Source organism: Micropterus dolomieu, linkage group LG18 (genome assembly GCF_021292245.1).
Source record: "Micropterus dolomieu isolate WLL.071019.BEF.003 ecotype Adirondacks linkage group LG18, ASM2129224v1, whole genome shotgun sequence".
In the NCBI taxonomy this organism is placed as follows: domain Eukaryota; kingdom Metazoa; phylum Chordata; class Actinopteri; order Centrarchiformes; family Centrarchidae; genus Micropterus; species Micropterus dolomieu.
The window spans coordinates 11864906-11885894 of NC_060167.1; the positions used below are offsets into that span (position 1 = coordinate 11864906).

At 38.8% G+C, this 20989-nt stretch overlaps 1 protein-coding gene and 1 long non-coding RNA gene across 9 annotated transcripts in view; one reads left to right on the forward strand and one right to left on the reverse strand.

Moving 5' to 3' along the window:
• LOC123956613 overlaps positions 1-20989 on the reverse strand; it is a 72398-nt gene that overhangs the window by 3196 nt on the left and 48213 nt on the right. The gene's annotated exons all lie outside the window — the stretch shown is intronic.
• Positions 15512-20989, forward strand: part of LOC123956607 (immunoglobulin-like and fibronectin type III domain-containing protein 1) — a 31904-nt gene continuing 26426 nt past the window's right edge. For 7 of the 8 annotated variants that reach the window (XM_046028909.1, XM_046028915.1, XM_046028911.1 and 4 more), the window contains exon 1: positions 15512-15817. The gene's annotated coding sequence lies outside the window, so the exon portion shown is untranslated. Of the gene's footprint in view, positions 15818-19299; positions 19397-20989 lie in introns of those variants that run through there. The other variant, XM_046028910.1, reaches the window with a different exon arrangement.

Consider the following 20989-nt stretch of genomic DNA (forward strand, 5'->3'; position numbering starts at 1 on the left):
GTACAGAATTCACATGCAAGACTTGTCTGCCACATGCAATCCTGGGAGCACATAATCCCTACCCTTCAACTTGCACTGGCTCCTAGATAAATACTGCAGTTGTACTTCTTCTTGTTTATAAATCACTTCATGGCTTAGCACATCCCTACTTATTTTATCTTCTCCATCCCTACACACATACTCGCTCACTATGTTCCTCTGACGCCCATCTCTCTCCACTCCCTCCTCCATGCACCGCACTACGGGTGACAGGGCCTTCAATGTGGCAAACTCCCTCTAGTCTTGTGCCAGTGCACATCTGTCGGTTCTTTTCAATTCAAATTGAAAACATACCATTTTAGATTAGTCTTTCCTGGTGCTTCATAATATGCATATTATCAACGTATTCTGTGTAGCATAATATATATATAATATCAATGTACTTGCTTTCATATTCTTACCACTTCTATAGTTTATTATGTATAAACTACATTAGAAAAAGTCCTTGGGTGACTTGAAATGAGCTGGCAAATAAAATGCATTATTATGATTATTATTCATTAAATTAGCTTTAAAAGCTTTATTACAACAGAGCAAACCTGGTGACAAGTAGTATTCTAGCAAACAAGTACATGTTGGCATCTGGGGCTTCTGGCAAAATACAATGAAGCTACCATGTGTAGTCTGCTGTGTGCACTACGCATGATAGGTACCCGAAGGTCACTGGGTTACATGCACAGTACACAGAGAGTGGGAAGAGGGGGAAGTCAGGGGGGACCCTCAGCTCATTTTTGCCCAGGGCAGTGAGGGGTGGGTTAATCCATCCGTGCACAAACCAACGCACACGTCTGCTTATGAGATCAACAGTGTTTTGTATCAGGACTGAGATGGAAGCAGAGCGTTTAAACATATTTTATTGTTTGGGACAAACTTTTAAGCTGACCACACCCTCGGATCTCCATGAAACAGCTAAATAAAAACCTTTTACAGCCTAGCCAAGTCTATAGAGTTTCATACTTAAACAATACTGTTTGTGGAGTATATCACTTTAACAGCCTGCAGGTGCTTGGTTAATTCACTGCATTGCCTGTGAGCTCTTTGGAGAGCCTCCCTGTTGCTTTTGTTTTAGTACTATCATGAGTCCTTGAAGATGACAAACTGATTTCATCCTGCTCTAATGACAGAAGACGATGACAAAGAAACAAACAGCACAAGAGGAAGGTGCACCTTCAATTTGCATGTACAGTGAAATGAATTAACCTCATCAGATGGACTCATGAGTCATGATCTACAGACAATAGGTGGGAGAAGCAAATGAGTAATACTGTCCCTTTCCTTGAAAATGTCACATTGCGCTTGATGAAGGCACTGATGAATACTGGTGAATACTGTTCTTATTCAGCAGGGAGGCCACAGTACACAGTGGTAGCTACAATTAAGATGCCTAGGCTGAGTTTATGTGCTCTGTACTTCAAAAAAGGTTGAAAAATAAAAGGTCTGATTAATATCACTGTGGTGGTAATTAGTGGCGCACAGATTAGGGAATTTATTTTGTTAAAAAAACAGGGGGGTGCTGAATATTCACTGATGACATGAGGTATACTGACGACTTATCATGTATAGTATTTAAGCAATTCTTGTAAAATTAGGAAACATTATGAAGCATCAAGCTGATAAAATCATGCTGAATATGTTTTTTAACTATTAAAAAAGGCACAGCGTTACAAGACCCCCCAACATGAACATTACAGTTAATGAAACTTTGTAAATACCTGCATCACAAATCAGCTAAAAAGGCATCACAAGGCTCCTCTTCACTCTCAATTCTCATGTTGAATATCAAGGCTGAGTAAATATAAAACCTGAAAATATCAAACACTTAAGTGCATGCACTGCAGACTGGTAACATGATTCCCACACACTGATAACAAGGTAATGCAGAGGAAATGTGAGTAGTAGTGAAAGGGTCAACACTGAAGGTAGGTCAGCCTCTTGTTTATCAGTCATAGCAGCGGGGGTAGACTGGTAATCTGGCATACCAGGCAAATGCCCGATGGGCCGACACACCTTTGGGGCCGGTGTAATGTAAATAATTTATTTATTTAACTGTTTAAAAAAATGAGCCAACGACCGGCCCATAAAGCACTGACAGTGGCCCATTGGGTCATTTTCTATGCTGACACTGGGCTGGCCCAGTCACATCTCTTACTAGCCCCCACCTCTGCCCTGTCAAATGTGTTAAAATAACAGTACTAGCTTGCAGTAGCTTCAACATCAGCTGCAGTACCCTACGTGCAATGTAAATATAGAAGAAACAGATGTGCATTGTTCAAAAAAAGTAACTTAAGCTAAAAAAATAATAAGCTACTGATTACTGCATTATATTCTATTATATTTTTATATTCTGAATTCTCACCGGCCACCTGAATTGTGTGCTTCCCTTTATATAAATAAAGACATTTCCACCATAAACTGGTGCAGAAAATGTCTCCAGAATGCAGGAAATTATGTGCAATTTTAAAATCTGTGAGAAATCCTAAATTTCATGAATAAATATTTTTTCTAAATAGCATTAAAATATATTCTTGTCTTGTTATCATGACCCCAATATTGTGCAATGTCAAGTCTCTCTCAAATGTTTTGTCACACCCCTAATCTGAGCCCTTAAAGGTCCCCACCACTTTTCAACACAAAGTAACAATGATGATAATTCGTTCAATTAAGATCAATGATAATTGTCAGGGACCAAACAGTCAAGCAATGAGGAGAACAGGAGTTTCTTTTTGAAAAAACAGGGTTTTTATTTACCCCCAAAAAGTTGAACAATAGAAACCAAAAACTTAACACCTAGGCCTATAAAAGAGGTCAACAAAACATAGCTATACACAAAACAGGATGTAAACTGAACAAACTGACCTAACTGAATGAGACACAAGGGAACATATATAGTGGCTTGGCCAAACCAATTTACACATAAGGGGAAAACAAAATGGACGACAAATACAACATCTACAAAGTAAGACAAACTAAACCCAAAATCCCCCTCCAACATGGCAGCCCTTGGTATGGCAGGCCACGGATAAAACAGTCCTCCACCCTTGGCCACGCCTTTCTTCCCCCAGGCCAGATCTCTCTCCAACATGGTAACAAAAAAAAACAATGATTAATAGAACAGAAAAGGTTTATATAACCCTACAATGTGTGCACTCCATTTAAACAGTGTATGGCTAAAGAAAATAAATGTATATTATACCTGAAATAAACTATATGGTCTGTTTTGAAATTAAGAATTGTTTGGGGTGTGGCTAGCTGCAAAAGTAACTTAACTTGTGTACTTAAAACATGGCTTATGTGCGGTATTACCATTGCTGGCTGTTAACCTGTGTGGCTTAGGCCATCACAATAATATAATTATAACGCTATCATAAAGTGAGACTGTCACCTACTGCTGGTGATCACTCACTGTCATACAGCTCTGCATAAAATACTTGACATTGTGTTTGTAGCTAGCATAGTTTCCTAATGCAGTCTTAACTTTGGCTAACTGTCCTGGCTGAAGTGAGGTTGTTTTGTCAGGATGACGTTTGCTAATCCCACGCTGCTGTGACTTCAAGGCTACTCGAGTATCAAGTACTCTGATCACCAGAGACTCAGTAAATGAGTGCGAATGAGTACACTGATTCATTTGCACTGGTACCCTTTTCCACGGCACATACCACTCAGCTGGCTTGGGGGAATATTACAGTAGGTACACATGTTATTTGGAAGGATGGTGTTTTGGTGAGGGGTGTCCGACCGATTTTGATGGGCCGCCTGGGCCAAAAATGCCAGGGCTGTTTTTTTTGTCCCAGTCCAGCCCTGCTTAACAGTACCACCAACATCATAGCTGTGCAATGTGTCACCTTGCTGAGAGGGAATCATCCATTGGAATCCTGGATTTCGAGGCGTTTCTTTATTAATATTACTCTTATTCCTCTTTTCTTTCTCGCTCAAGGAGCTTAAAATAAGTGAAGCGCCGCTGCTCGTACAGTGTGACAAGTGGAGAACCTGGAGAGATTACTTTTTCTCTGCTGTCTGCAATAATGTAATACAGTCGCTTCTTACCCTCCGACCTCAAGACTACACCTGTCACTCTCACCTACTCACACTGAATAGACGTGAATGCAATCCAGTATATATCGTCTAAAAGTACTTAAAGAGGTGGTATTATGCTTTTTGGCTTTTCCCCTCTCCTTTATTGAGTTATATACCTTTTTTATGCATGTAATAGGTTTGCAAAGTGAAAAAGCCCAAAGTCCACCCCAAAGGGAGTTCCCATCTCCCACAGAAAACTCTACTCTGAACTGCTTGAAAACAGCTTGTTTGTAGTCCAGCTGCTTCCCTTTGGCTAAATGTGCCTCATATAACACTCAGACACGCCCTCAAAAACACCGGTGGAAAAACACTGAGCTGCAGCACACACCTCCTCTCCCTTCAAAACACTAGCCACCCTCCAGGCAGTCAATGGACATAAAGTTGTTACTGTGATGTAGAGACAGAGCTCAGTTAAAACTTTATGGATGAAAGATACATTTGGTACAGATTAATAACTCACCACTCTAAAAGCTCCACATTGCCAAGCTGGTCAGCAACATGTAGCCTACAGCTGAACCGAAGCGGTTTATGGGCTTCTCGTGGCCCTTCTCTTTTTCTGATTGGCTAGTAGTCCTTAACTAGGAACTGCGCATGTGCAACTCCCAACAAAGATCATTTAGAGACAACATGTATCACTCCATAGCTAAAACGAAGCCTTCAACACAGGGTGAAAAGAGGAGCTGCAGCAATGTGCAGTATGAAAATTAATTTAAAATTAAACCATGTAAACCTGTTCTGGTACAACCCCTAAAAAAGATTATGAACCTGAAAATGACCATAATACCACCTCTTTAATGTATGGGTGAAGAGTCTGGCTGATCATATTCTGCACAGATCTCTTTTTTTCCTTCCTCTGATTTACTGCTATTTTGTACGGTTGTGTTACCTATGGCTTTTTTTTGTTTGTTAGATGCAGTGAGACAAGTTTAGGTTGGATCGGCCAGACTAGAGGATGAATGGCTGTTATGATGGGAGGTGATATACCACACAAACTCAGTTGGTTTTCTTCCTTATTGGCCATTTCCAAGGTCAGAAACAGCACAGGCAGCAGAAAGCATTAATTGAGCAATTCTCCTTCACATATAAAAACTCAATTTCTGTGTGAGCTTTTTCTTCTTGTCTAATTCCTTCCACACACCGTATTTATTCTCTTCAACTGCTAATCCATCACACTTCAAAAAAAGGAGACTTCCTTTGGCCGAGTTCTAAACATGTGGGAGGTCCAGAATTTTTTCCTATACTTTTCTTTCTCTTCAAGAGTAAATGCACATTCTGTGCTGCTGCACTGCATGGTTATTTCAGCCTGACTGCATGCTGCATGTGATGTGGTACATGCTCTGTAACTACCAAATGATGACTCACAGGTCTGAATTGCTCGATGGGGTTCACAGGTCGAGTGACAAAAGGCCATCTGATTTCTCGTTCAGATTCCAATTACCCTTTTCTACACCTGATCCATAGAAAGAAGACGAGATGGGAAGTATCTCACAGGGCCATTACTATGAGGCTTATCAGACAGCTCATCAGCTACAGGCAGATGAATGACATTCAGCGTAAGCAAAACCAGAGATGGGGACCTTAAGATATTAGCGTAAATGATGACCACTATTTTCCCCTGCAGAGGATAAGGTTATCTGGTGGGGCTGGTGCGAAAGAACGGCTTCAGCAAGGATACTGCATGCACTTAAATATAATGCAATGGAAATGTAAGTTTATAACAATGGGCCTCCATTTAAAAACTGGTTTGGACCAAAAAGACACCGCAGACAGAATTTAATAACAAGACTAAACAACTGCAGCCACACATGCAGCTCTGTGAGGCTGAACTTAGGCACTTCGTGTCATGGTTTTGTGTTTTCTCTAGCACAGCGGTGCTTTGAGCTAAATGCGAACGTCAGCATGCCAGCGTCCTCAAAATGACAATGCTTAACGTGCTGATCTTTAACATAGTACGGCTGAGACCGATGGGATCGTTTTGCCATGTGTGTGTTTTTGTTTTTGTGTTTGGTCATAAACACAAGTATGAGACAAATTAAAATGTTGACCTGATGATGGCGCTAAATCATGACAAGTCAGAGTGCAAGTTGTTGCAATTTTACCACGAATATATGTACCAAATGTTATTGCTGTTAATGCTATTTCACAGTGTAAGTGACCTCGGGATCACCAAAGTCAGCAGGATTGGTCCTCTGGGGACCATGAATGTCTGTACAAAATGTCATGGCAATCCATCTCATAGCTGTTGTGATATGTCTGGACAAAAGTGGTGGAATTGAATGGCTCAGCTTTATTAAGCTGACTTCTGGCACTGTGAGACTCATATGTTGCTGGTGAATGAAATACATTTACAGAGTATCCTTCAGCACTACTGGACAAGAAATGATTCTGCAGTGTGAAAACCCTGGACATACACAAGAGGTGTGAAGGGATTTCAGTCTCCTGAGTTTTCTCCCACACGAGACTTCCAAAAAAGTCCTTTATTGAAGAAGTATGTTTTATTAAGAATATATTCCTACAAGGGGGGCTCGTCTATCATCATGGCTGTGTAGAGGTCCATTATTACAGCAGAGTTATCGCTCCTGTCCCTGGTAACACTGCAGTGTTCAAACGGCTACTATAAGGAAGAGTTATGGTGACTAAGACAGAGAGATATATTACGGCCAAGCATCACATGATGAATTACTGCTTTGCCTGGGCTTATTTGTTGGTACTTAGGGTTGGCTGTGATATATACCAAAAAGCTGTGGCCCGATACGGAGGTGGTTTGAGGTAGTCTGTCAGCATATTGGGTATCAGACAGGTCAACAAGCTAAGAGAAAAGGCAAGATGGGGGTGAGGAAAAACACAACATAATGTTCAGATTATTTCTGGTTCTAACATATCAGGTGTACTGTATTTTAGTATCCTGTCATCCATCTCTACACCATGAAGAAAATGTACAACACTTTAGTGAAGATTCATGAATATGGTTATTCTATTAAGGTGTCTATCTGAAATACATTTTCCATATATGTAGTTGTCCCTGCAGCCATGCACAGAATAAACAGGACAAGTGTGGAAAATCGAGCGCAAAGAGATGATGTAATAAAAAGAGTGTCAGTCAAACCTCAAACGGTGGAAAACTATGTGAAAATGGGATGGTGGTGAAGGTGGATTGAAACGCACCTATTGGCACTGCATATACCCAGATCTGACATACATCTATTTATCGATCTGCAAGAATCTGCATATATTCAATATCTATTTTTAATATACATTTTTTCAAGATGTACATTTGTATTTGTGGAAATATTACAGTACACATTAGTCACGTAGATGATCAGACATGTTTGACATGATTGAATACAACAGATTGCAGAGAAGTTTACAGAGCTTTCCTGCTTTTTATAATACACCACCAATCAACAAACTATACATAGTACTTCTATTCAACACTTGCTGTTAGGAGGAAGCAATTTTTTTGTTTGATGCTTATAATCATTTTCTCAGAAAAGAACAATATGCTAATCTTCTTAAAAGTTTGCTGTAGGGTAATGACTTCACTTTTAAAAAGCCTCTGTACTTGTCTATTTACTGTGTCCCTAGATTAACCCCTGCTTTTAAGCTTTGTGCTTCGAAATGTTGCCTCAAGAATCTCCAAAAAACAAAATAAATAAATAAAATCCTTTCATCCAGCAGTTACTACAGTTGGAAAGGGTGTTCCTACTGCACAAATCATTAATAGATCTGTTTACAAATGTTAAAACACTTGCATTGCTGATTCATACTTCAGCAATAAAAAGTTTTGTCCTGTGTAGTCAAGCATATTTTTAATTTTCTTTTCAATATGAAGAAAAAAATGCTCTGTGACAGCTGGTAATCTCCATATTTTCATTTTATACTAACTTAATTCATAAATTGTCATTCAATGCCACCTCCAGCGTGTTATCCACATGAGAAATGGTTAACATGATAAAAAAAAAAAACAAAGCAATTGTCTTGGTTTCTCCTCGATGAAGGCTTGGAACACTAGGGAAAAAATGGTCTCCCCTTGGCAATGCAATCCAATTTTACCTCTGCCTTCAACACACATGCCTGCTAAGAAATGGTTTCCATTAAGAAATGGAGGTCTCACTGTTTATGAATATACATATTCCAAGATACCACTTATCATCTAAGTGAATTTCATAATACGATCGATACTTCATGGTCACGCCAACTGCATCAACACAATGGGAGCTCAGCCTCTGAACTGCATTGTAATTCAGGGTCTATAAATTCTGATCAGTGTACTCCAGATGACTCCACAACTTTATATTTTTAAATTTATTAAGCTAATCCCTTGCTTTGAGGGAGGCCTGTCCTCAGAGGGCGGTACAACACAATAAAGTGTAACAATGCCATCTAGTGGCTACACCGGACTCAATATACCACTGAGCAGAACATCTGAAGGAATCAAGTCAAGCCTGTTACTCTGTGGTGAGATATTTATTGGAAGTAACAGAAATGTATCATCTTTAAATGACTCTGTTTCAACAGGCAATCCACAATGTTTTTTCATTATGCTGACAAGGCCCTTTATGTCCTGTCCTCACTTTAATGTGGAGTAGAAATCTGATCTATGTAGTTTTCACTGGTGCTCAGCACTCACGATCAGTTTTCCATGAACTATTTTAAACCCTGCTGGCCACACATAGACCGCCGACACCAGAACATGCCTCTGGCCCTAGGCTGGTGCTGATGGATTGTAACTCTGTAGGTTCAAGAGACTGAGTTTGATCCTCATAAAAGCAATGATTAATTCCTTAATATCAGGTCTAATACCTATGGATTAATTGTTGTATGTGAGTATGCGATATATGAGGCCACACAGAGATGTAGAAGTTAATCCTGACAAGTCACAAGAGGTCACCTTTTAAGTCCACCAGGATCTGCAAGCCCACATCGACAGCCAGTTCCACTGTTTGTGAGAGATTCAAGATCAAAAACACTACTTTTATGTACAATATATGAACATCCAAAGACGCACACATCACATGAACGGAGGCCGTTCATGTGATGTGTGCGCCAGTGGCTCAAATGTCTAAAGGCGCCTCTGTTTACTGTTGCAGAGGAGTTGGGTTGAAACGGGTCAGACGCTTTGCATCAGTGTATCATCCATCATCTCCTGGGTAGAGTAGGACAAGGGAAAACTGGTGACCCTAGGCTATTCCAGCTGATGAAAAAAAAAATCATCAAAATGTCAAAAGATTAATCATTCCATAACTGACTGTTTAAAAATTGCAGGTCGGGGGGGGGGGGGGTTACCTAACGATTATCATAGCATGCAGGCTCATTTGTTGCAATAGAAACAAATTAAAAATATTTTTTAAAAATTTTAACACACAAAGTTTTATTGTTGTAAATAAATATGATCACTTTGTGAGCATTCCTGCAATACTCAGTTGCTGGCATTCTGTAAGTTAGTCCTTACTGGCAGGCTGAGTGTGCTCTCCCAGCAGTCTCCATGAATTAGAGATTCGTTAGAGATGGTTATGTTAATGTTGGCTAAGGTTAGAAGTCATTGATAATATTAAAATGTCGGTAGCTTGTTGGGGCCAATACACAGCATGGGAATGAAAACTAACGGAAAAGCAGATATTTTGGGAAGGAAAGTCCCATACACGTGACTGTATTTACAAAGACGTTGATTTGAGAAAGCATATGTTTGATTTTATTTCATTACAGTGGTACTGAGCTCACTTAATGTGGAAAGAGCAGGGAATGTTAAGATTTGCTAGCACTCTTCACAGTTTGGCCTTTTAGTGGGAAAGCTATGCAATAATTGGACAAAATTGCACTGTTTTGCAAATAATGCACTGTAAATTCAGTTCTCAGTGCAGAGTCAGTGCATGCGATAGCAGGTTTTTCTGGGTTTCTTGGTTTTGTGGAGGGGCTTAATAACGAAAGGGAGACAAGTCTAATGATGAAGTATCTTCCTTTTCTAACCTTTTAACTGCTTCTCAAGGTCTTCATAAGAAATGAAATCTCTGAAGAAATCTCCTTCCACGGATGAAGACCATGAGATGTGGTTATAGCTCATGGAGATTGTGAGATATAGTCACAAGCCCGATTTTTTTGTAACAAGGACACAATGTGTTAAAACGAACATGGCAGCTGACAGCATGTACTGTATTAATGACACGCACCTCTTTCAAGGTGAATTTTCCAGTTATGTGGCCACGGTCTAACGGCATTCTCATGGATGTCTTAAGGTAGTGGCCCTAAGCCACTAGGTCTATAGCAAATTGTAACACAGCAGCTTGATTAATTACCATCAATTGGACATTTATAAACAGCAAATTGTTAGTTTTTCACTAGAAAGGCTTGTTTGACTAGCTTTTATGTGTCACTGGATCCCAGATATATAATAACAACTAAATGTAGTGCAATTATCACTGAGGACGAGCACCAGAGATTACAATTAAGGATGGGTGGAAGATCTGAAGTTGAAGATTTCACGTGCAATTACACACCAGCCATCTCAGATCACTTTCAGTTTGTAAACATATTTTCTACTTAGGAAATTACCTAAGATAATCAAAATTACTTCACAACAGCTGTGATATACAAATTCATCTCCTAACTCACTTTCAAAAACATGTTTCCCCCATCGCAAAAGCTTTTGCAAACTAATTTAGCAGAATAATGTGAGTATACGTGTTAAGCCTGCAGAGCATTAAAATATCATCAGTACAGCCCAAAAGACAGAGAGCTGTTTAGGCTGAGCTAACTAAATAAGGAGGTTACAAGCATCAAGGATGTACATACTGTGGCAAATAAAAGCAATTGTTACAATTACATTTATTAAGAAGAAGTAAGAAAACATTAGTTCAAAAGGTGGAAGTATGCTGCAGTTTCACACTTTCTCTTATCAGCTATATGAAACTTGCTCTAACAGCTGAAGATATTTGCATATTTACAACATGAAAAGACCTGCTTTCAAAATGACATTGCTATCAGCAGAACAACATCATGTCTCAGCACCTCCCAAAACCTCAACAAAAAATAAGCATATAATCATTTACTGATCTGCTGCCATTATGGTAAAGGTTTGGTTAGGTTTAGTCACAAATTCTACTTCCTTAATGTAGAGCTACTTGTTTAAGGTTATAGAAGGACGCAGTCATGGTCCAAAGGAAATGCACAGTGACTGTTGGTATGAAATAGGAAACAAACTGTTCTCCTGTGTTTGAGTCACAAGCTTCAAAGCCCAATGCATCCAACCTGAGAGCCTCCTTATGAGGTTTGGTGATGCTTAAGAATTATTTCACGCTACTTCAGCCTTTGCTCCTGACAGTCATAATTCACACAAGATGGTCATTATAAACCTTTGAACCCACAATAATGACAGTATTATATATTTTATTAAAAGTAGTAATTTTTATTTAAAAAAGGACAACCCCAGAATATGCATATCCAGATGAATATGAATTTAATAGCCTATTTTTTTAGTATAAGAATGGTGTCACAGCAGAGTTAGATGGTGCAGCAGGAAAAGCCCTATATGTATATATATATATATATATATTTATTGTTGTTATTTAAGCTTTGAATACAATCCATAGAACTAGCATTAAGACGGCACACTGTAGGAGATACACTAGTAAGACATACACTGTGTTGATCCTAAACTTCCTAACAATAAGCCACCATCCACCTGCTTTTCAGAATTATATCTACCTTCTGTTAGCAGTGGATTGAGCAGCATTAATTGGACACATGTCACCAGTAAAATGATACTGGGGTGGGGGGGTGGGGTTAAATGACTGACTAGCGCCAGGTTTGCAGTATTCCAAGTTAAGCGTCCCGGCATGCACCAGCAACAGGTGGCGCATTTATGAGTGTCCTGAGTGTTGCATGACAGCGGCAGCTATGGGTTTATCACCACGGTCAAGGAGCGGAGAGGGAACAGGAGTTGAATGTCAGCGGACGAGAAAGTGCAACATAGCAAAGTGTGAGAAATGAGAAAAGAGGGAAGATTGTGATGATGAGTGAGACTTTTGGGCACTACTCTTTTTCCAATGTGGCATGAAGAAATAAAGCAGATTGCTCCTTAGCTGGAAATAGAGACATCTCAGTCATCCTAAATGCTCCCTTGGCATCCAAATCACATGATGGGCTGAGATTCCAGAGAGAACACGTTAACCTCTACCCCTCAGACTCTCTCCGAGCCAAAACAGCCTCTCATCGTGACTCAAGCCAGTTGGGAGGCCCTAAAGAATCTCAACCAATCTCGATACTAAAACCACAATGAAAAGACCCAATAAATTGGTCAGCATAACTTACGCATGCCAATACAATTGTTATTGTAGTAAATAAAGTAAATATTGTTGTAAATAATCATGGAAGAACAAAATACCTTAAGTATCACATCATTCTAACAGTTGTACATCTCTGATTTTATGTTTCTGAAGGATGAGCCCGTAGTGATTATTTCCCAAATGTAAGACTCAGTCCTAATATGCCAAATTCAATTGCTCCTGACCCTGCAGGCCGAGCTGGCCCATATCCACAGTCATATCCATTTCTACTGTTGAGTGAGTGATTCAACTCCAAAACACTTGCCTGGTTAATCAACACAGTCATGTACAATGCTTAAACATTCAAAGACATTGCATATTAAAGACCGATAAGTGCATTTATTTTTGGCTCTGAATCAATCTCTAAAAGCACGTGTACAGCTTCAAGCTCAAGATATCGACTGCTCTTTTAAGGAATATCTAATTACCATCACCTTGCTTACACCCACCTAATTACTACCTAATTTAGACTACGTTAAACTTAATCTTTGAGCCAAGAGCCACGTGAAAACCAATTAAGCTCAATGTGCTATGTTGATAGGTTGACACCAGCTCCCATTCTTGTGTTGGCAAGATGCCAAGATGTGACCGTTTCACATTCCTGCTAAATTGTCAATTAACATGTATGAAGACAGTATCATCTCTCATATCGAAGCACTACACACGTCTGTTCAACCATCTGTTAACTGCCCCATGCCAAAGCTGTGTATGGGCCATACAGCCAGGGAGAATTCAGTTTCCACTGCACACACTTGTCTCCTCATTAGAGTAAAAGATTCATGTAGTTGAGTAAATTATACAACGGTTTTCCCCTTGAAAATGCACACCTTTATATCTTTAAATTATGCAATATGTGTAGCACCTACTTTAGCAATGAGAATATACTATAGTTGATGGTAGATTTATAAGTGCATGAGTTTTCAGTGCTGAAAAGTAAATAATTACATTTACTCAAGTAATGTATTCAAGTACAATTTTGAAGTATTTGTTCTTTACTTAGTATTTACATTTTATGTTACTCCACTTCAATTCAAAGGGAAATATTGCACAAATGTTCCACTACCTTGACAGCTATCTTTTCTAGAAGAATAAGATTATACATAAAATTTTTTTGCAAATAATATATAAAATGTAAGAAATAAAGCTACCCAGTGCATATAAAGTGGTTAAAATCAGCTCTCCAATCTATAAAAGCAAGTGCATATTTTTTACTTCTGATACTTTAAGCACATTTTGCTGATAGTACTTCTGTTGGGGGTGGTGATGGGGCAGTGGATAAAACACATGCCTTTGGTGTAATAGACCCGGGTTTGAATCCATTGTGAGACACCATTGTGTCCCTGAGCAAGACACTTAACCCCTAGTTGCTTCAGAGGCGTGCGACCTCTGATATATATATAGCAATTATAAGTCGCTTTGGATAAAAGCGTCAGCTAAATGAATAAATTTATTTTAACTTGAATTTTTGAATGGAGGACTTTTACTTCTAATAGAGTATTTTTACATTAAGGCATTCCTACTTTTACTTGACTAAAGGACCCGAGTACTCTGCTCACCACTGTCAGTTTTACTGTATTAACACAAAAAATAAAGAAAGAGAAGGCCTTGTAACATATTTAGATTTCACAAGACTGGGTCCACTCAGCAGCTTCACATCTATCGAGGACTGAACAGCATGTTACGCTCTGCACCACTGATCACAGTGATAATACAGTTGAAGGCTGACTACTAGAATATTAATACGGCAATTGAAATCTGGCCCACTAACTGACTGAATTTGGGTGCCTTACAGTCAGGTGACGAAAATACCACGTAGAGTACACTTGCTTCAACTTGATTCACATCAGACCACAGGTTTTCTGGAAGTGATAAGCATTTCGCTATGAGGACGAATGTGGTCAATGTCTCTTAGTACATTTTCAGTAAAGTATTCCTTTGAAAGTATAATTCAGCCAAAATTGAGTTTTCCACGCTGTTGAGTCCATGACGGGGACATGATGAACGCCACTTTAGAGTCAGAGAAGTGTGAAAATGAAGCATTCAATTACTCTAAGGGGAGAGTAAGAAGTTTAGCTGACTCTTCTGCTTCACTGGTTGGATGTGTGTGTGATTTAAGGAGGTGAAACATGTTTTGAAAAGGTTTCATTTACTTGGACATCCCAGTTCAGAGGTCAGATAGAAGCCAAAAACAGCCTGCAACCAGAGACTGTTGCTATTACTTATTACCACTTGAAAATAACATATGGAAGCATGTCAATTTTGAGCCAAAAATGGAGAATGCTAAGTTTAATGATCTTAGAGAGGAACAAACTCCCTGACAAACTTGTGCAAAGCTCTGAAGTCACTAAAAGCAAGGTGAAAAAAGAGCAAAACTGAAACAACCTTTTACAACCAAAAGGTATCAAATCTCCTGATTTATATATGCTGCTGCTACGGGCTGAGTTCTGACCAAGGTGTATCGGCATAGCAAAGCTAGCAGAGAAGTAAATCAAACACATGGTGTGACCTCATCAGCCTCTCGCCTCTTACAAGGATTGGGGGCATTACCTTTCCTGATCACATGGTACACTCCCTGAAGCTCCAAAACATTATCCGCAGTTGATGAAAATGCCTTTCTGATTCTGACATTATTAAAATGATCCAGAAGAACACTCACAGAGCAGAGTTGGTGGTCTTCACTGTTGCCTGGGAAAATTTAACCTTTGCAGTCCAGTTGCTCACTATGCAAAGAAACTCATACTATATATTTTCAAAAGAAACATAGCAATTAACAGTAGGCAACTTTTAATGTCAAAATGATGTGATTACAAACAAGACACCAATTGATTCTTCACAGAAAAATATCAAATACAGCTACCTATGTCTGGCAATAAGGTGGTAATGGAGGACAAAATACTACATTGACCGAGGCAATCAAAATGAAAACGTGAGACAAGACATTGCTAGGTATGGATGGTAAATTAAGTGGAAGGGAGGCAACAGGGAGCCAGAGGAGGTGGAGTGTGAATTATGAGACAGACCATTAGAAACAGCTACAGACAGAGCTAGTAACAGTAAGGAGCCAGTTGGTATATAGGACGAGGAATTTGGAAAACATTAAGCCATCACTGTATACATCTGAGGTTTAGTCAGGAAAACAGCAGTATGAGAAAGCGAAGAACAGCACATGAGGGAAGAACTTAGACAAGCATGCTATCTCTCGTTATGTAACTTTACATATTTTTATGTAACATAGCCTAGAATCAAAACTGGAACTTGACCTCAATCTGTGGCCAAAGCAAAATGAGAACATACACCAAAGGTGATTAAATGGACCTGGCACAAGATTTGCTGACAGCGAGTATCTCAAGAAGGAGGTCAGGAGAAGTGGTTGAAATCACAAGGTAAGGCTCAAGTTCAAGATTTAAACGTATCAATTAATTTTGGAGTTCTACCTTAATTCTATCCGTGATCACATTTTTGTATTACCTTGAAGAGTAGCTAATATGAGGCTTCAGCAGTCATGGATAGACAAATCAAGTGGTTATCTTCCAAAATCTTTGTAACTGAATTTAGAAAAAATGCAACCACTTGACAATTGATTAATCACTCCTTTGTAACATTATGCCAATGTTCTTGCAGTAATACAAAATCATACATGAATAATCAAAAATGTGAAAGGTAGAAGAACAGTTTCAACAACAACTGAATTACAACCTTCATGAAGTAAGGATGATTACAGGACTGTATACACTGCATTCGTTTAAGCTAGGTGTACTCAGTAAACTGGGTAGACAGTATATCTTAACTTTTGTCATGTACGTCCGTGTGTGCTGCCTAAGTAATGTAATGGAAATTTTCCTTTAGTGAGTCTTCTGAAATAAAGAATTCAATCCAGACGTCTTTAAGGGTTTTATTCTTTGTAAAGGCTCAGACAAACATACAGAGTGCAACCAGTCTGCAGAATGTAAGACAAAGAGCCAGGGAAGAAAAGAGGTGACTTTATACTCTAATGTTGTTATGCAGCTGTCTTAGGGAGGAAGGGAGTAGGGACCAACTGCCCTGAGATGAAGGCCTATCAAGGACAGTCAGATAAGAAACTCTCTAACAAGCTACTTTCCCATGGGAACCTTCACCTAGCTTCAACATAATAAAATTATCAAACACCACACAGTGAAACATAGGCCTATAATAATGCAGCATAAAAGGTAAAACGGTAAACACAGTAAAATATCAAATTTCCATCACAGTAGCTAATAAAGTTGCTTGAAAACAACAAGTGTGCAGAAGGGGGTTTGGCAAAATAAATGAAAAATGCAACACCAGCAAATCACAAGTTTCATGTTAGATTCAATTATACATAAATATCAAAATACATAAGTCACAAGCCTTATTCACTAAATAATTTTCTAAAGGCATCTTAGTGTCTCATCATGATAACACTTAACTCATATTCACACTATCGTGCATTATCTGTGGTTTCCAGTATCACAGTAACTCAAACTTGTGGGGACAATTTTTATGCTCTTCATCAACCCTCCCAGGACCTCGACCTGACCAGATGACCCGGTTAAACCTCTAGCCAATAAATCAAAACATGCCTGCAGTGTCATCTTTCCATGTGAGTGAACCAGTAAGCTGGTTAAGCAGCTGACGAAAATGTATGTATGCTTAAGCATTAAGCACTTCTGATTTTATGACATCTATAGACATGCAAGCTACTGGAGTCTTACTGTATCAGATTCTGAAATCCCATATGTAGATGATTTAGGATTGAGTAGTTGGACATCATCAAAGTGGAATAAGTAAAGTTTCCCCAGTAAAAAATCATCTTCTCTTAAAAATGTATTTCAAAACAAAAAAACAGAAAGCAAATCTTTGCAATGAGCTATACATTTATTATGCATAGTGCATGACTTAAATAGTAATAATAATAGACCCATGACCACCCGCAAGAAACTGATAACTGGAGGACAATTTCTTTCTATTCTCATTATAAATGTTCTGTACTTGTATAGCGCCTTTCAAGTCTTTCTGACCAATCAAAGCGCTTTTATACACATTCATACACTGAGCCTAAGTGCTCAAACGGAAACTAACATTCACACACTGGTGGGGCAAATTGGGGTTCAGTATCTTGCCCAAGGACACTTCGACACGCAACGCAGGGGGAGCCAGGGATTGAACCGCCGACCTTCCGATTAACGGCCAACCCGCTCTACCACCTGAGCCACAGCCGCCCCAATTGCTGTTGAGTCATTGTAAAAACACACTTCAGGGAAGTCTCTCATACCTGTGTCTTTAAGATATAACAGATATGTTTGATTGGTATAAATGTGGGTTGTTTTGCCAACATCTTTAAAAACTTTTAACGTCACTCCAGTAATCTAAACCAATTATTAATGGAAACTAGATTTCAAATGCATACAAATAAAAACAATGCATATTATACTGTACTACTTTATATAAGTAACTAAGTTTATTATCATGTTTCATATATAAATACATTTGATTCACTTTGTATGTGAATGGGTTCTTTTACTCCCCAGCATTATTCATGGTATGTGTATTCCTGGTGAGGATGTCGTTGGTATGTACATTCCTGGTAAGGATGTTGTTGGAGTTATTAGCACTGGTGGATACTCTTCATCATGTTTCAGATGTTCATGGAAACATAACAAACATGTAACAGCTGCCTCGTGTTTGTCACGACACCCTATTGGAGGGGACAATGTGATGCACCTATACATAATTTCTTTACGGAAGCCTCCATGGACAACGGCTGGGAACGTTTACGCCGTGCCTTAAAATAATACACCAACTCTGGACATGACATGCAACTGGAATACCAGAGTCTGTAATAAAAGACAAGAGACAGAAGCATTCAAGGGCAGTAACCTTGAACCTTGATTTAGACTTAGCTGTATCCATTTATAGGTTGTATTCAAAGCCAAATACAGAATACCATTTTCTAAGCCGACCTATTATTAAATATGACTCTGTTTCAATGCTAGTGTGTCTGCTGTGAATACTTTCAAAAGCCTGCCTTAAAGAAGACACTTTGCCCTGGATATCAAAGTTCATCCAATAAATATCATCCACTCCAGTTTGTCAAATCAATACTGACCATTTAGAAATTCCTTTTTTTGTTAACTGAAGTTGGAAGGATTGTAATTAATATGTCCCAGTTGCTGTCAGGAATGTATCACTTCCACTAAACATAATTACAGGAAATCAGTCTTTCACAAATGCATGACAGCATTCTCACATTAAACCTACTCACAAATAAATGATGATTTCAGTGAAAACATCGATGCGCTTCACGTTATTGCACTTTCCTTTTCTTTTCTAGGTTTTATGCATTGTGTGGTTTGTAATGAAAGTGTGCTCATTGGAGTGAAATAATCAGGTGCATTGTCAACATGTCTACTGTCCGACAGGCTGTATTTCATATGTATTTAATATGAAGATCCTTTATAATGTGTCTTGGAAAAACAAAAACAACATGACTTTGGTAGCACTCTGAGTCTTGTCTTATTTATTTTTCTTAATAATTCATTTACAGTACACTTAACAAAGCAAACCTTACCAAGTCCTAAACTTGTGAACTCCGATATATCTAGATTTCAGGCTTGTAAACAAAAAAAACCCCTTGATCTTCCTTTCACTACATCTGATTTATGGCAACAAATTATTATTATTATTTTTTTTAAAGGGAATCTTTGACCCACCCTTCACTGTGCCCCCCCCCCTCCCGCTTTACCACCCACTCAACCTCCAATGTCTTTGGAGTGACCACAAATACAAAAAAGCCTAAACAGCTTTTAGCAGTCACTGAGTCTAGTCAGTAGAGGAGCATCAAGCACAGACTTGCACGCTGCTGGAAGGATCTATTACATTGAAAAAATTAGGAGACGGCACAGTGTGACCAGACTGCTGCCAGAAAGAGGATCAGAGTTTAGAGCACTGAGGACCGTGAGCAGGTAGGTGGTCCTCAAAATGAAGGCTGGATGAGGAAAATGTTCTGAGCAGAGAGAGGAGAAATGGATTACAGTCAGCCTATTTCTTATTAGTCAGCCCATGCGAACAAAGTCATGATAAATACGTGTGCCGTCACTGTTTGCATCAGAAAGAAATCAGCAGATGCACAAATGGGTGCAGTAACAATCCTAAACTGTTCATGCATATGTGTAACAAAGGCATGCTTCTATTTTCCTCTACAAAAGAGCTGAACGTGCTGCGAGCTATAGCAATAGAGACTCACAGTTAATAAAATTTTATGTACTATCTCATTCCAGTCGCTCAAATTACAGAGTATGTAATAATACCAATAAGTCAGATAAACATTAATAAATAAAAAATAATAAACTCATATCTTATTGTACAGGATTTTGTTACATAGAGGACACACACATTTGGTGTTGGTGCATAAAATCACTTTAGTAAGGCATGCAGGCTTCTCAGTTTGAATTTCACAGTTTGAAATCTGGGAAGCTGGATCACAGCAGTGAGTTCAGAGCTGTGAGGTTGTTTGGTGATGACTAACTTCAGATGGAGGTATCAAATCAATATGTAGCCTGAGCTGCATGGAGGGTGTGGGATGTGTTTTGGCAGAAAATACTTTTTCTTTTTACATTAAAAGAAATACACAGGACTACGTTTGATATTGTTTTCACTATAGTCGTTCTTTCTATACTTGTGTCTCACACTGTGCACATTCATAATGGGTTTTTGTAAAAACCAGTTATCTTTAATGCAGTTTTACTTCATAGATCACATGCTAAGGCATTTCTTATATGATTTTGAACAACATATGAATCAACTTGTCAGCCCTCTTACAGCAATTGAACAAATGAGCAAATCCATTAGTGTTCATTTGACACCAAAAGGACTTGTCATCAGGCCCAGTTTTGTTTGAGTTACACAGCTGAAGCCAGTCTCTGTCTTGTACACTCAACTGCAGTCAGTGAAGTGTGGACAAATGCAGTGAGGGACATTTGAGTAGCTACCAGATGCCATTTCAAGAGAACGTGGTCAGTGGTGCAGTCATCTGCGGTGGCTGGCCGAATCACTGAGACATGTCACGTACTCCTCACACATTAGGTATAATGTGTATGTCTGCTATACAGCATCTGAAGCATTTTTAACAAACTTCAAATGTCTCCACTGCCATGTTCTGAAGTCTGTATTTCATGTCGTTAATACAAGAAGAGGTCAACTTTAAGTAATGTCAAGGGATGGGTTGTTGTACTTATGCAAAGATGAAATTACAGTCAAACACAGGATTTTGACCATGCATGGACAGCTAAGGAATCAAACACACAATCACTGATTATTCTGTTATTTGTGATGAATCAAATGGAATTAGTTATGAGATAAACTGTCAAAATGCTATCCCAGCAAATACTTGCTGTCAACAAGGGTCTTTTTAATTAAGATGCCAACATCATATTAGGATAACAGACTCAACTATCATATTTATATAACTACTATTTTCTATTTTATAATTGTGTGTGCAGAACAGTGTGAGATATATATAAACATGGCATCAACTGCAAAGACATGGGAAGGCAAGT